We start from the raw sequence: 15,674 nt of genomic DNA on the forward strand, positions 1-15,674 counted from the left end.
CATACCAAGTCCCTCGTGTGTCTGTGTTGTATGTGACCATTTTGTCCATGAAACATACACTTCTTTATGACTATATGAATAACCAAGAGACCTCTGTACTTGTTAGTGGGAGGATAATATTAAAGAGGACATATTTTGTGTTGGATGTAAATGCTATATTTGAGAAAATTCTCACTCTTTGAAAGAAGATACTGCTATTTAATATAGCTTTTGTTAGGATGACAGCTGCACAGATCCAAAAAGATTTTTACTGTTAATTATTTTGCTGTAATAATATACTTCACTATATAAAGCATCACTGATTTTGATTGCTAAATCCTTATTTTCTGTAGAAACACTCCTAAAGCTGAAGCTGAGTTTAGGCAATTGGTAGTCTTAATATTGTATTAACTGGCTTAATATTGAGCCAGTTACGTGTGATTTTATGAAAATACAGAATTCTGAAAACTTCCTGTATGTGGTTGAATTATTTTTAAATAATTCTTTCATAGTCAGTATGTGTTACAATTTGTACAAAGATGTCAGATGGATGGGCTTTTATTTGACATATGTGCTCATTTTTCCGTGAGCAAAACTCTAACCACTCTCTGTGTAAGGGGCAAATAGTAGAACCTGCTGATGTTGACATACAACTTAAACTAATTCCAGATGTTAATTTAGGATAGTGCTGCTTCACACTTCTTGAAATAAGTTTTCTAGTCTAATTCTTTGATTCTGTAATTTAAGAGGAGCACCGGGCGTGTTGTGCAGCTCAAACTTCAGCATTGATTGCTAGGAGGTTGGTGGATGCCAGCTGTAGCTCTCTACATCTGAACTACTTCTGTAGGCTCCCTTCATTGTCAGTGGAGAGAAACAAGCACTTTTACGGCATGATTCATCTCATCCTGAGATAGACATCTAAATTTGGAAGATGAATTCCACCTGAAGTCCATTGCTGAATATAAATGGCATTAATTTAAGCTAGGGAGTTATTTAAAAGGACACTAACTTGACTGAAGTAGCAAATGAGTAAATTCTTTTGTTTTCTCCTATGAATTAGTTTTTAGAGATTTAATATCAGAGCCCTCGAGTCCGTTTTGCATTTTGTAATATTTAAAGCTGCCGTGCTTATGCTAGGTTTGAAATTTAACAGATTGTACCTTATTCACATTGCCTAGCTTTAGTCACCTAATTTGAGGTATGGCTACTTAAGAGGTAGTGGTGCCAACTAGTTTGATTTTTTTATTTGTTTTTGAATAGACACATAATGAGAAGAGCAGGGCGTATGACATAATTATTTTTCTGCTGTAAACTTCATTTTATATGATAGAGGGTGAAAATTCTTTAGCCTTCTTTATCATATTCTGAAGGAGCATGTGTCTTTCCATTGGTTATATAGGAAGCCTGTTTGCAGAATACTAGCCTTCCCATATTCAGCACCTTAAGTTAGGCAGTCCAGGTATCTTCCTTAATCTTTGTTTCTGCTTGTGTAGAGTTGGTGCTTGAACACGTAGTAACCTTCTTAAGTACCTGTTGTGTTGCGTCACACTCTCTTGTTCTGCCACGCTTGAAAATGCTAAATTTCTCTCCCCTCACTTTTTTGTTTGTTCTGTTTAATAAGTCTTCATTCCCTTCAGCAACAATCTCTCGTTCTCTTTTCAATTTCTTTCCTTTTGGGAAATCTGTTTTTTACATCTTCATTTATGGCAATTTTATCTTCTTGATTGCACTGATCAAGCCTGCCATCAGATTCTATCCCAATACCTGAATCAAAGATAAGGAGTTAYTACAATCCCATTGCCATTGTACCACTTCTGTTTTTCTATCCTCTTCATTGTGTTTGTGTTCAGTTACATACCAGAGACTACTGGTTTTCTATCAAGTTTTGTTACATTAAAGTGGATGTTCTGAACTTCCCATATCAGACTGAACAATCTAGGAAAGCAATTTTGGAGTAGAACATATTTTAAATAGTGCATCAGGTTGTTTTGTATATCAGAGAAACCTGTATTCTCCAAACATTTTTTCTTGCCTTCTCCGAATTTTAAACCACCAGATGCAGATTGGGATGGGGAGAAAGGGTGCACGTAGAAGAGGAGTTCCTGACTGCAAGCTTAGGGGAAAATACTGTTTGGAAGCTTGGAAGTGAAGGGATCCAGTGGAGGATCTGGATGCTATACCAATTTTGTGCAGACTCCTTCCGTCTGCCAGTAAGGATAAAAAGTATCAAAATACAAATACAAAATACAAAAATAGCAAAATGGGAGTTAAAATTGTAACGCATATTGGGAAGATACCAGGATTGATTAAGTGCATTACCAAGAGCATTTGTTAAATTGAAATTACCAGGCGTTCCTGGAAAGAATGCCTTCATCCTGCAAGATGCAACAAGAAGAACCCAGTAGTTTCTATTAATTTGACATGGCCAGAAAATTCCCTTACTCCAAGACTGGCAATGTAATTTGGGGTGTTGTATGAGCAGGAGATGCAAACCTGAGAGAGAGAGAGAAGAAGCAAATGCAAAGATCTTTACTTGATACAGAGAAGGCCTTCACTCAGGGATGGTATTCCACATTCATATGAAGTTACAAGCAGTTATTTACTAGAAAAGTGAAGGGCTGCCTACTCTTTTTTTGTTGACTGCTCCAAAGAAGTTACTACCTTCTGATTATTTGTTCTTTAACAGTGTATGTATATTGTCCTGTGCAGATTTTACTTGTTTTTAGACCAGTTACCAGTAAAATCTTCCAGTCCTCCTCTGGTGGCTGAAGGTGCAGGTATTTATTTCCACTCATTCTGCTCGGTTTCAGGGTTATCATGTTGTTGTTATTCTTTATGACTAGCACTGGATTGTGGCATAGAGCAGTGTATGAACTGCTTTAAACAACAGAATTTGTTTTTCGGCAGTTCAGTTAGTGTTTAGTCTAAAAGACAGTGATGTTTAAAAATGGGGAAAATGGATTCATAAAGCTAACCTATGGCATGATAGTACTGCATTGCTTCCTACTTGAAAGATGACATTTAGAAGGATATAGGATTTAAAACTGATGGGGAGGTGAAATTCCTTAAATTGAAGTTTAGAGAGATTTAGGGGTTAGCAGAGACATCCCATTCCTGCCAGATAGAGAACACTTCTAACTTCCTCCTCTTTCAGATAGGTAAAGCCCTTTTTTATTAAAAGTCCTTACTTAAGCTTGGAGAGATGAGAGAAATACGAGTTTTGAAGTGCTTGTAAACCACTAGTTTAAATTCAGTATAATAAGATTTGGAACACTGACATGAATATGAAAACCATCTAAAAAGACTTTCTTAATAAATAAATAAATAAATAAATAAAACTTCTCTCCCCCTTAACTCCCCTACAAAGACATGGAATAATGTTTTCTTCCCTTTCATTGGTTTTAAGGAAACATGACTGAAACAGTATTATTTAAAATGTTTGTGTGTTTTGTTTCTAATCATCTTTTTTGGCTTTAGTGAACCTTTCACTAAAGTGAAACTTCTCATATCTGCAGCATAGTACGTTTCAGCTCTTTTAAGCATGCTACTTTTGAAGATTAGGGGTCCTGTTGTTGCAKGAATGTTTCATGCAGCATTAGTTCTCCTTAAACATTGTTAATTTGTTGTTTTTCTCATTATTGCTCATAAGTCTTTATGATCTGTGACCAAAATTTAAATTACTTCTGGACGTTACTGAATAATAAGTTGTTTGACATGCATATTTTTGCTGAATCCCTAATATTTTCCCTTTCCTCTAGTTAAAATTTATTTAACTTAATTAAAATGAAAATCATCCATCCTCCTGGTATCACTCTTGCAGTCAAAACAGTATTGCTAAAAGCCTTACCAGTCAGAAAGAAGAAAATTTGCTGTAAAACAGTAGTTAGCTACTTAGCCTGAAGTGAATCTTCAGATATAAATTGTGTACTCCTGGAAATGATAACAGAATGATAGAGAACACAAAATGGCCAGGTGTTTTGCTTGCTCATTTAAAAGTGCTATCCGAACCTATAGATAAAAATAGAAGAATGCTGGGATCACTTTAGAGTATACTTTATTGTAGATTTAACAGTATTTGCCTACATGAAATACTTACCTCAGAATAAAACTTATTTTCTATTGCTCTTTTCTTCGTTCATTGATTACCAATATTCTTTCTATTTCTTTTTTCCTTTTGTTTTTAGAGAACCCAAAGCACTCCAGTTGTTAATGTAGTACATCTTTGCATTCTTCTGCATGCACTTCTCTCATCTATTCCTGTTTTCTAGTTGGCAAAACTATCATTTTTGTTCACTTTGCACAGTTTGGAGAATAGCAATTGATAGTGTTTTATGTGCTGCCAGCTGGTTCGCACTTGGATTGTGCTGCCTGTCTGATAGTGAGTCGTACGAGCTGGAAAATGCCAAAATAGAGGGGAGGCCTGTTGGCTAATATGCAGCACCCTTTAAAAGGATGAATAGAAAACTGATTCAATTTTTAACGTATCTTTAGATGGTGTCAAAAGACTTCAGTGCTTTTTGAGTTGTTATTTTATTAAACTTCCTCATAATAGGAAATGCTGAGTTGGCTCCCCTTTGTTTCACTCCATCAAATACGAACACCTAGGTGTCTTTTGTGCCTCTCAGGAAAAGTTTGTTCTTTGATATCTTTTTCTGAAATGCTTTTATGAACTTTCTAAAACTCTTTCAGCAACTTTAAATGGTAATTGAAAAATCAGCAGAGCTGTGTAAAGGAAAGCCAAGAAGAAATGGGAAGTGAACACCATGTGGTTTTCCATTACATACCATCATTGCAGGCTTGGTACACCCCATACATGCCACTCTAATTGCTAGTCTGGAGTTGGAAAGAGTTGAGTATTTTGATTCCTTTGGCAAATGAATCAACAGGAGCATGAAGGAAAATGTCACCATGTTTTTGAAGGCAAAGAAAATTAAGATTTTTTCATAGTGGTAGTAGGTTCACAAATCACTTGCCTACACTTGGAACAAAAATTCTCTATTAAAATAGAATATATTCCTACTTTGTAGGTGACAGCGCTSGCCTAGGACAAGTGACTGTAACCTACAAAGGTCAAGTTTTGCCACCTGAAACAAGAGAAAAGTGTTTTTTTCTTCTGTGGTATGCTTTCTAAGAGGCAGCAGAAGCTCCTCCCATAGAACCAGCTGAGCTTTGTAGGTGGACCCTCAACATGGCTTAGCTCCATGCATGCTCCAAAATGTCATGCTGGGTGCTTGCAGGAAWGGGTATGAATGGGACAGTGGAGAAATTGGAAATATGTGCAAACAGCCCTGGGTAGGGTAGCAGTGGGACTCTGCTCTCACCATGTCTTGTTGGCTCCCCTTTCAACTGATAAATAGTTTTTCCTTTTTCCAGATTTGTGTCACAATTCCATGAGTGGAGTAATCTGAATTGATTGAGAGTCTCTGTGTGTTTAATACAGCAAAATATAATATGTGTAACAAGAAGAATGTGGGCTGTGCTTTCAGCGTGAGGGAATTTCTATTCTAGAGCAAAGATCTAAGGTTCATAAGAAACAGTGACTACAGCCGAAGATCTAATTAAATCTTTGGATGCTTTCAAAGAAGAACCTCAAGGAAAGATTAAGAAGTATTTCTTTCCTGAAATACTGTATCTGCTTCTTGTGGTCACTGGGACCAGGGAGACACTGGAAGACCTGAGGGGATTTAGAGAAGATAAGATTGATGCGTGACTGGGGTCTAGTAAGTCTTATCAAAAGGAAGGTTAAAGAGAGATGTGCTCTACATGCTTATAAAGGGAATAGAAACTTGATAGTAATAGGGGGACTCCTTGACCTAAGGCAAAGATATAGCAAGATTGTTGGCTGAATGTTAGAACTAAATTCAAATGAGACTTGAGGCATTTATTTTTAGGGGTACAATGTTTAAAATTTAGGACTTGTCCAGTGCAGGTGTACTTTCCACAGCAGTTGATTTTAAAGTGAATGAATTTGAGCACGTATCTACTTTCAGAAGCATAAAAAGATAAATTAATTTAGAGAAGTCTTGTGGCATCTGTACAATAAGCCTGACTAGCTAATTATGATAATTTCCTCTGGTGGTCTTGTCTATGAATGMGCTATTATAACTCTATCGGTATAGAAAGCAATGTAACAGTAAAGTAATGATAGCAATTAGGAATAATAATTCTTGTTTAGTTAAARTATAATCCAGTTCTTCCTATTGAGTAAGGGTATTATTTAGCAGGTGTCATCTTACACTTTTTGTTAAATTTTGAATTTCTTTATAATTTAATTGTACTTTTCACTTGTTTTATGAACAAAGAAAAAAAGCTATTGARTCGTGAAGAACAGTGTATTTGTGTGGTTGTAATTGTTTATACATACTTTTACTTCTTGTTTTAGTAAAAAAGATTAATATTTTCCAGCTGGCTTCCTGAAATTTCTGTTGTCCTGAGAAGAACTAATTGCTTAGGGATATCTGGGGATGAGGCCTTTGAATAAATGAATTGTGGCATGAATAAATGAATTATTTTATCAGTAATTGGATTTAAATACTTTAATTACTGATTTTTGTTAATATACTAATCATGTCAATTATGCTAGRAAAAAATAGCTTGAGCATATAGGGAAATGTTCTTAGAGTGACATGGCGAACTAGCTGTGAAAACTTGTSTCTGCAAAGCAGGTGTGTGCAAATGCCAAGTAACTTTGTGTCAAACACACCAAATTAATTAAATTCAAGTTTCAGGTGATCTCCTAGCAGTGTGCTTGTGATATAATTTGAGTAGATGTGGCAAACATTTAACATAGGGTCTTTTTTGGTTCACCTTTTAAGTTGCTTTAACTATTTATTTCCTTTATATTTTAAGCTGACGGACAGAGACTAAACGAAGCTATAACTGAAGTAAATCTCGCAGATACTGGGTTATTCTATTTTGTTCTCCTAAAATAAATTGCCACTTCAGCCATATGACCCAGTTGAGGAGACTCTACTGCATAAAAGTTCTGTGGATTTGTATGAATTTGGAGTTAGGAACAGAATTCAGGATCTCTAAACGTCTGTGAGCTTRCAAATTTTATAGTCCATATTTTATGTGTAGTTAATTCTTGGACTTTGGGAAAAAATAGTACTTAAATTTTGTGCAACTTTCATTCAGAACAAAAAATGCTGTAAATTGTTCTGCCATATTAATTTCCATTTGCTTTAACAGAGGCATCCTTYGGGAAAGCAGTCTTCCTGCTTCCTGCTATGGGAGCGAGAAAACTGAATAATTATTTAAACTGTTGAAAAGTAACTTTTCAAATAACCATTGGGGACATCTTTTTCAGGGGAAAAAAAATTGAATAGAATGGTTTAAAACTGAAGGTATAAAAATATTCTGTAGTAGCAGACATACTTTTTGTTCTTGTCCAAATAGGGTTCAGAGAAAACAAAATCTTTCTATTTATAAGTCAGGTCATAAATCCTGTCCAAAATAGACTAGATAGCTTTGACAAGTTATGACATGCATGTTATTGTAATCTGAAACAATCTTTTGGCCTTGCTTTTTGTATACATCAGGCTTTCAATTTTTTAGATAATTCTAACCACTTGCAGATTAGTAAGTATGAACTGCTACTACCTTAAGTGAAAAAATAATTGAATTATCCTTTTCTACTTGCATTTATTTATTGTGCACTTAAATATTGTAGACAATGGGGCAGCRATAATCCTATCTAGACAATATACTGGGTATTTTTGCCTGTGGTATCTTTTCTTGTTGGAGAAAACTTCTTTGTGTGGTAAAGGCTTGAAATTGTGAGGCTAGACATCATAACTCTGAATGTTTAAAAATGGCCTTGTGTATATTTATTACATATTTGAGCACATAAGATTGCTTTTGCAATTCTGATATTTTAGTTAATCTCTCCCTTACAATCTTGAGTGTTGGGATGAAGAAAATTAACCTGTCGGTGTTACGTAATTATTTTAAGTGATCTGCTGTAGGTTTTTTGGCAGGTTTTTGGTTTGTGTACAAAAAAGCACAAATTATTTTTCACTCTTTCTGAATACAAGAAATAAGCTGACTTGACTGAAAATCTAGAATTGACCGTGAAAACATGAATGGTCTTAAAATCAAAGTTCTATTTAGCAGTTATTTGGGTTTTAATATCTAAGCTTAAACATTTAAATCTGATAGACTTTCTCCACTGTACCCCAAAAGGTAGAAGCAGCTCCCTCTGACTGGGAGTCAGGTACCCACATGCAGGCTCTGGGTCTAGTGCAGGTTTTCGGGGGGTGTGGAGGGATAAGGGAGAATGGGGGGAATGTTACCCCCCTCCTCCCAGCATCTGCTTGCTTTCCTGTCTTTTGTTACCTGGCTCAAAGTAGGTGGTGGAGACTGCTCATGGTAGCAACGGGAATGCAAAGATGAAGCCGTACTTTTAGTCAGGCYGCTACAGTCATGCTTGGAAGATCTCAGTCTAGGTCTTGGCTGTGACACATCTCCTAGGGGTTTCAGAAACCCATAGGAGAACAGAAAATTATGCTGTTTATATCTATGTAGTTATATTAATACCTTTTCTTCAGTATGGTTAATCTAGTTTAAACCAAGCAACATAAAATAATTCCAGTGAAGGCATACTCACACTAGAAGGAAATACCTGTGCAACTGTTAGAGCAACATAACTGCATTAGCTTAAATTCATAAATCAGTTTTTACCTGTAGGACTTTTTCCATGTAGGTCATACCTTAGGGTCTGTCTGGCTTTGGAATTCTTGCCCTGATAATCTCTGAAGGTTTGGAAAGTTTCAGTCTGTGCTTGCCCTGCCCTTGTGTTCTTCATAGCCATCTGCTGCTGGTCACTGTTTCTACAAAAAGCCAACTTTATTTGTTGTCAAAACCCTAGCCCAGGCCCACGGTTAAGCARGAGCTCCTGGTTGGAGTCTAAGGTGACTGTTGAAGACAGGATACTGAGCTAGGTATGTCTTTCTGGTTAGGAGAGAGGTGTACCAGACTGGTATTTAATGAAAATATGCTTGCTTCCACCTCCAGTCTGTCTTTCCTGAATATTGTTTTGTTTGATTGGAAAAGACACACTTCGTTGCCGTGTTTGCATACAGGATCTGATCAAAGGAACGTGCAATGTATTTGAGATAGTGTAGGCAAAACTGTGCTTACAATACAATTTTACAAGCAATAATAGCATATACTTTGCAGAGCAGATCATGTGCCATCCATAACACAATCTTTTTCTCCAGTATGCTCCTGTGGCACTTGCTTGCCTTTAAACTGGAAGAAAAGAGAGCTGTCCAAGTATACCATGAGTAGGAGGAGATCTGTATATTTGGTCGTAGGCAAAAGAGTGTGACTGAGAAGGAAAACAGAGTGCTCACCTCTCTCTTGACTTCGTCTTATTGCTAATTCTTAATTCTACATTGTTTGTTGAGAGTTAGTGTTGCAGTAGTTAATTTTTCTTTTTTGTCTGGATCCAGAATGGAACATCCAGTGGGAGCTTCCAGTCRGATGGCAGGGCCTGTTGTTGACTAGTATGTGAGGGTTGTAGTACCTGCTGGAGTTGGTCCTATCTTCYACCTTCTAGAGCTTCAGTAAAAAAAACAGTAGGTGTTTCTTCAAGAGAGGAGTCTTTGCCTGAGAAGATTCAAGTTGGAGAACTGGAAATCTTCAGTCTCCTTCATAGGTATTATGTCCAAAGTCTGATACAGCTGAGTAAGGCTTCCATGCCTAACCTATTCAAGGCTCAGAAGTACACTTCTGTCATCCACCTTCTTGTCTTCCATTCTAAAAAATGTTAAGAAATCACAGAAGGACATGAAAGGCTGAAGGACCTTACTCTTTCTTATGCAATTTCAACTTATGCTAATTTTCCAGGTTGTGTTGCAAGATCCAGCATTCCTTCAGTGTACATTCATTCTAGTAATCTTGTCAGCCAGGTAATTGGCTTCTGCAGTAGAAGGATCAGTCACCTTCAATAATTAAATTAATGCAAATTTTAAATCTGATTTCTTTAGAAAGCAGGAGCTAGAACAATAGATGTAATAAGCTTTTAACTCTTTCAAAGGTATTTCAAATACAAAATTTTGCAGGTTTTTTCTCTCTGTGTGATGCCCTGTTTGCTATACTATTTTTGCTAGCTGTAGCATTATTAGCAGCCAAGCTGGATTTTGTTCTGCTTCTATGAAATCAAAAGCATTACCATAGCAGCCACAGACTTGCTCCTTGAATATGTTTGGACAGTCATGTTGAAAGCAGGATTTGGTCTGTAGAAACATTAGGATCAAAACTTTCAAATKGTGTTAGTCAGTGATAAAGGAGGATGTCTCTTGACTGTTAAATGTATTTTAGTGTATGAATAAACGAAGTCTAATAGTGCTGTTTTTTAATTATTTTTCTAGGTAAACCACACTTAAGTGAATACTAAACTTTGAAATTCTAATAACCTAAATCCTTGCTGCAGTGTCTTTTTTTTTATGCTTCTCTATCTTCACTTTTTGCACCTTATTTCATCACTAATTACAAAGTCATTGTCATTTGCACTTCAAATGCATGACAATAGACTCTGAGGTCTCATTATGCTAGTGCTGTTGCTAATTGTAAAGACTGAATCCAATAGAACAGCATTCTTTGAAATTTCATGAGTTGTTTTTAGTAAAATAAGCAAACTAATTCATGGCAGTAAAAATTGTGTATATTGCATAAAGAATGCAGACCRCTCTTGCTCATTCTTCAGTATATTTTCCTTCGTGCACATGGTGRATCACTTTGTATATAGAAAACAATTTTCTTATCAAAGTATTGACTTTTTTAAAAAAAAAGATGAACAGAATTAGTTGGATATCATAGTAGTGGCAAAAAAGATGTTAGTCTCATTCTGGTTATCTTTGTTTCTTCCCCTCTTGCAGTCTATGTGACTTCTAATAAATGACTTTTAAATACTACTGTCCGAAACCACCTGTTTGACAGATGCTTTGCATTGTTTGCCTAGCTGTACAAAAAGCAAGTATAGATTGCATGTCTCCAGTGACATACAGAATCAGCTCTGCACTTGTTTAAGCAAATAGTCAGCTGTTAGCTAATGGATCCATTAGTGAACTTTCTGCAAAATATCCTGTCTTCATTACTGCATGAAATTTTAATAACTGTAAAACATGACTGTGGTTGAAATGTCAGTGGACCTTTTTGTAAAGCATTTAGTTTCACATTTGCAAACTGAAATGCTTCTTTCCTTGCACTTCCCCCCCCCCCCCCCCCCCCCCCCCCCCCCCCCAGCACTGAGAAGTAAAGGTAGATTAGCAGTGGAAATTTCTTTTTATTGTCTTTTCATTAGCAATTGGTAAACCTCCAAGAGCATTCTTTGTTTTTTGTTGTTGTTGTTGTTTTTTGTCTGTTTTGGGTTTTTTTTATGTAGCATAGTTTGTTTTTTCATGTGGTAGGATATTTGCAGTCTTTGTTTCTTCTTCTCAAGAAAAAATTGACTGCTCACTGTTCGTTTGACTCTTCATAGAGGAAAATTGAATCGAGCTCTTTTTGGCTGTATAAACACTTTCAATAATTGAAAGGAGAGGAGGAATGTGTTTTCTCCTCTTTATTAACTTTTCCCTTCTCCTGCCTATTGCATTTAGTTTTTATATAGTTTAGTAGTTAATCTAGAGGTTGAAAATAGAAAATTCTTTAGGATGTCTTTTGTTCCGTGAGGCTGTCACTACCGTACATTTTGATGAGGTCTCCAGAGGGCATCTGAGGACATGATGAATCACAGCAGAAGTGAGAGATGAAGAGAACACCTCCAGCTGGCCCCAAGAAGAAACTCCTCATTCTACTTGATTTTTGTAGTGATCGATTTTTGTTACCAAATATGTTACAGAAGTGAAACAAGCATGAGGCTCTTGCAGCTTCTGCTCTTACGGATTTCAGAGGTTAACCTCTGGCCCTCAGAATCTTGATGCCGCTATGTAGAATCCCCTTTATGGGAAAAATAAATACTTTCATCTTTTTTGAGGTATCAGCAGACTGCTTTTTCTTTAAGAATGCTAGCTGTAAAAGACTGAATTAAAATCACCTCTTTCGAGAAACCTCTAGCATATTCCTTCATTTCAGTAGAACTTTCTTGATATACTTGGAGATCCTTGTTTTCCAGAAAAACAGCAGATAACAACTTGTACCATTAATGGTACATTGGCATTTGCTGGACGAGAGGTCCCTTCCAACATCTGTCCCTCGGCACTGAATAGAGGAGGCCACCAACACTCCTAGTAAAGAGTTGCTCAGTATCTTAAAATATAATAGATCTTGAGTAAAAAAAAATCATATTTCTCAGACTGGCAGAACATCTTTTCAGAAACAAAAGCAGGAAAAAAATAGCAAAGAGCTTACCAGCCATACTTTTAGATCATTGTTGAGCAACATTTTTCCTCATGATACTCTGCTATAAAACTGAAACGGGAAAGAAAAGATACCAGCACTGACTTCGTTGGAGCCCTCAATTCGGCAGAGGGTTTAGGGGGCCTTCTGCATTGTCTGAGGTCTCTGTAGAGTGCTGAATCACATTGGATGTGGGCCTTTTGGAAAAGCCATCCAAAGGCCAGAGTTMAGTTAGGTCACTAAACTCTTACCTGGTGGCTGCCTCCTAGAGTACTCTTTCTTCTGTTGATTTTTTGGGGGCATCTACCTGCTACCCTTCAGCTGTCCTTCCAGTAATCATTTTAGCTGCTCCTTGTTCTTGAAAATGTTCTAATATTGGGTTGCTTTAATCTAGAAGGCAGAACAAGACATCTGTGCTTTTCATCCATGCCTCTCAGAACAGTTTCCTGATAGACCTCCAGCAAGCTGACTTCTAACCCGCCCACCAGACACATTTGCACAGTAATCAGAACAAACAGAAGAGTATTCATTTCAAAGAAGGAACAAGATACTCTAAGTTATTCAGCTAGTTTGTTTCAGACAGCAGACTGAGCTAAAATAATGATTTAACTAATGGGAGTGGAACAGTGGTTTGTGAATAACTTATCCTGGGCCAGCAGTTCTTTGAATAGATGAACTTTTGCAGAGCAAACAAAAAGTTCTCATCTCTATCTCTGCCTCTGAAAAGAGTTCCATGCTTCAGAAAGTGTGTTATGAGCTTTACCACAGAAATATATTCCTTAATATTTTGGTACTGGTAAGAGAAAGGGGCATAAAACTAGYTGTTAGCTTTTTCAATAACATAAATTTTTAATAACAAAGTATTAGAACAGCTAAATCTGACACTGTATACTAGCTGCTTAGTGTCTGTGGGCAGGAGGCTGCTTTATCCAGTGATATATTGCAAGACTAAACCCTAATAAATCTTTCTTTTCTTTCTTTTCTGTGCAATCATTTTTCCCTTTTGTACTACTCACTGTTTGTGTCTGTCATCTCTGCTCTCATTCCTCTGCTCCCTCCTTGTGAAAGCATGCACAGTATTTTGTAGGAATTTTCCATCTCTGTTTTTGACTTTTAAAAGCAGTGTTTTGCTTACCCAATTTTTTTTTTTGTCAGTATGCACTCAAAGTAGAGCTTTTAGATCTTGGTCTGTTTATTTCTTTGTCTTGGAAGTGCTGATTGAATCTCTGTTGTTAATCTCTCTAACCCCTGGAAGAAGATTACATTAACAATGAAGTGGGTGGGAGCAGAGAAGCAAGGGAAAGAGACTGTTGATTGTATTTCTCTAAAATGAATTCATATTTTGAGTCACTGCTTGTCTTTGGTTAAAGTAAACCGATGGTAATACTTGCTACTAAACATACTAAAGTGTGTGAGCGCCTCTGCGTTGCGCTAGTTGTATGGCAGCAGGTGGTAGCATGGACACTGTCCATTTGGCTGCAGGAGCAGTTCCGCGGGCWGAATCCCGCAGTATCACCGGGACTGGTAGATTTGCTTCCGTCTTCTGTAATCTCGGAGCCTTATCAGCCTGTTACACGTTAACCAAATGTCAGAAATGGTGGGGGGGGAGGGAAAATTGTCTGTGATCGATGCTTAATTATACAAATGTTTGTGCCTTTTAAAGCTACTTTATGTGTTTTGTTGCATGGTTCACCTGTATCGTGAATTAATAATTAGCTTTTCTACTGTAGATTATAAGACTTCTTTTGTAGGGTATTTAGATATGTTAAATTCTTCATTTATGTATTTGAGGCTCAGTTGCTCTATTAACATTCGTGCACAATTAATATTGGCAATATCAGAAGCAGAAGATGAGGTAAGCTGTGCTCCTGTGATTATTCCTAATTCTTCCCTGTAAAACTCATAGGCAAGATGTGTAAAAATGCGGTTATTTGTCTTCATGGCTGCTCGTTTCTGCACCAGCAATCATCTATAGCCCTTTACACTAATAGGGACTGCAGTGGCAGGGTGAATATTCTTAACTTTATGGTCAATAAATTTAATAAGGTCATCTATGGTCATGCTTTCCAGAAACTCACATTCACAGTTCTTGAGGAAATTATGGTATCTTTAATATTGTAATGGTTAGTTATATAGAGGAAATCAGAAGACAGTTTTAGAGTAAGAACTATGTTTTGTCCATGTGTGAGTATATTAGTATTTGTTTAGTAAGATTTATTTTATTCTGGATGCCTGTGTCTGGTAGCCAACAAGGTAAGAGAGAATTGAAATGGAAAATAAAAATAATTGGACAGATAATGGGAAACTTTTCCTAATTGTTTGATCTACGATGTTAGTTAAAGAATCTGTGAAATTGTCATTGCAGTTACCAAAAAAAATTTTTTAATGCATTCAAATTGCTGCTGTTTCTGTTTAAAAAAAATGACTTAGGAAATCAGCTGTTCCACATTATTTTTTCTTTCTATGGAAATTCCTAATTTTGAAGTTAAAGTAGATTTATTTTTCAGGAGCTTGGGATTTTTCTTGTCAGAKTAGTATTGCATCTAGTATGGACTCCTGTTTCCTCCCTGACTTGTGTCCCAGAGGGGATAAGTCAGAAGATGCCTACTATCAATTGTCACCATCTGACAGATGACAGATGGGACTTCTTAAGCAGCAGTAAATTGTTTGTGGCATGTCTCCTCTCTGATGACTAYCACCAGGTAACAGCTATCCCCACAGCCAACAGCTATTCCCACAGGAATAGTCTGCCTGTAGCAGAAGTTCATGGCAGTCTTGGGCAGTTAAGGCTAGAAAATTGTCACCTGTCAGGGTGTAGTTCCATTGCTAAAGTACTATAGATGTTGCAGTTACTCTTACAAATTTTTTTTCTGATTATTCTATTTAGACCCGTGAGTTTAGTTAGTCCTGCCTCATGGCAGTGAATATTACAGGTTCATTTGTGAGCTTTATTTGGTGGGGGGAAACAAACAAAAACCTTTCTGTTTCTTTAAAGYTATCCTTAGCTGTAATACAAGCAACAGATCAGAACCTCGTTGCAGAGGTGCTTAAAAAGGAAAATAGGAATTTCTTGTATAATTGTTTATATTACTCTACATTTGTCACCTCTGCTGAAAACTCCTGATCTTTCCATTCTCCCTTGCTATACAAGTCTTCAGTGTTCCTGGTGCTTTCCTTGCCTGTTGTCTGTGCGACTCTTTTCTTTTTACCATGTGCAGTCCACTGAGGAATTGGGATGAAGAATAATCTAAATGTGCTGCCAATGTGTGTTCTTATAGGGGAAAATAATTGTTCTCTCTAGTCTGTGAATGCTTTAGATTTTCTTCAAGAACAGTTTTTCACCAGAATGTGTA

General features: G+C 36.7%; 1 protein-coding gene across 2 annotated transcripts in view; it reads left to right on the forward strand.

The window, feature by feature from the left end:
• The window catches only part of YES1 (YES proto-oncogene 1, Src family tyrosine kinase), a 50,059-nt gene that overhangs the window by 16,390 nt on the left and 17,995 nt on the right, over positions 1-15,674 (forward strand). The window lies entirely within an intron of this gene.

Source organism: Rhea americana, unplaced genomic scaffold (assembly GCF_003343005.1).
Source record: "Rhea americana isolate MKP2758 unplaced genomic scaffold, rheAme1 scaffold_58, whole genome shotgun sequence".
Taxonomy (NCBI): Eukaryota; Metazoa; Chordata; class Aves; order Rheiformes; family Rheidae; genus Rhea; species Rhea americana.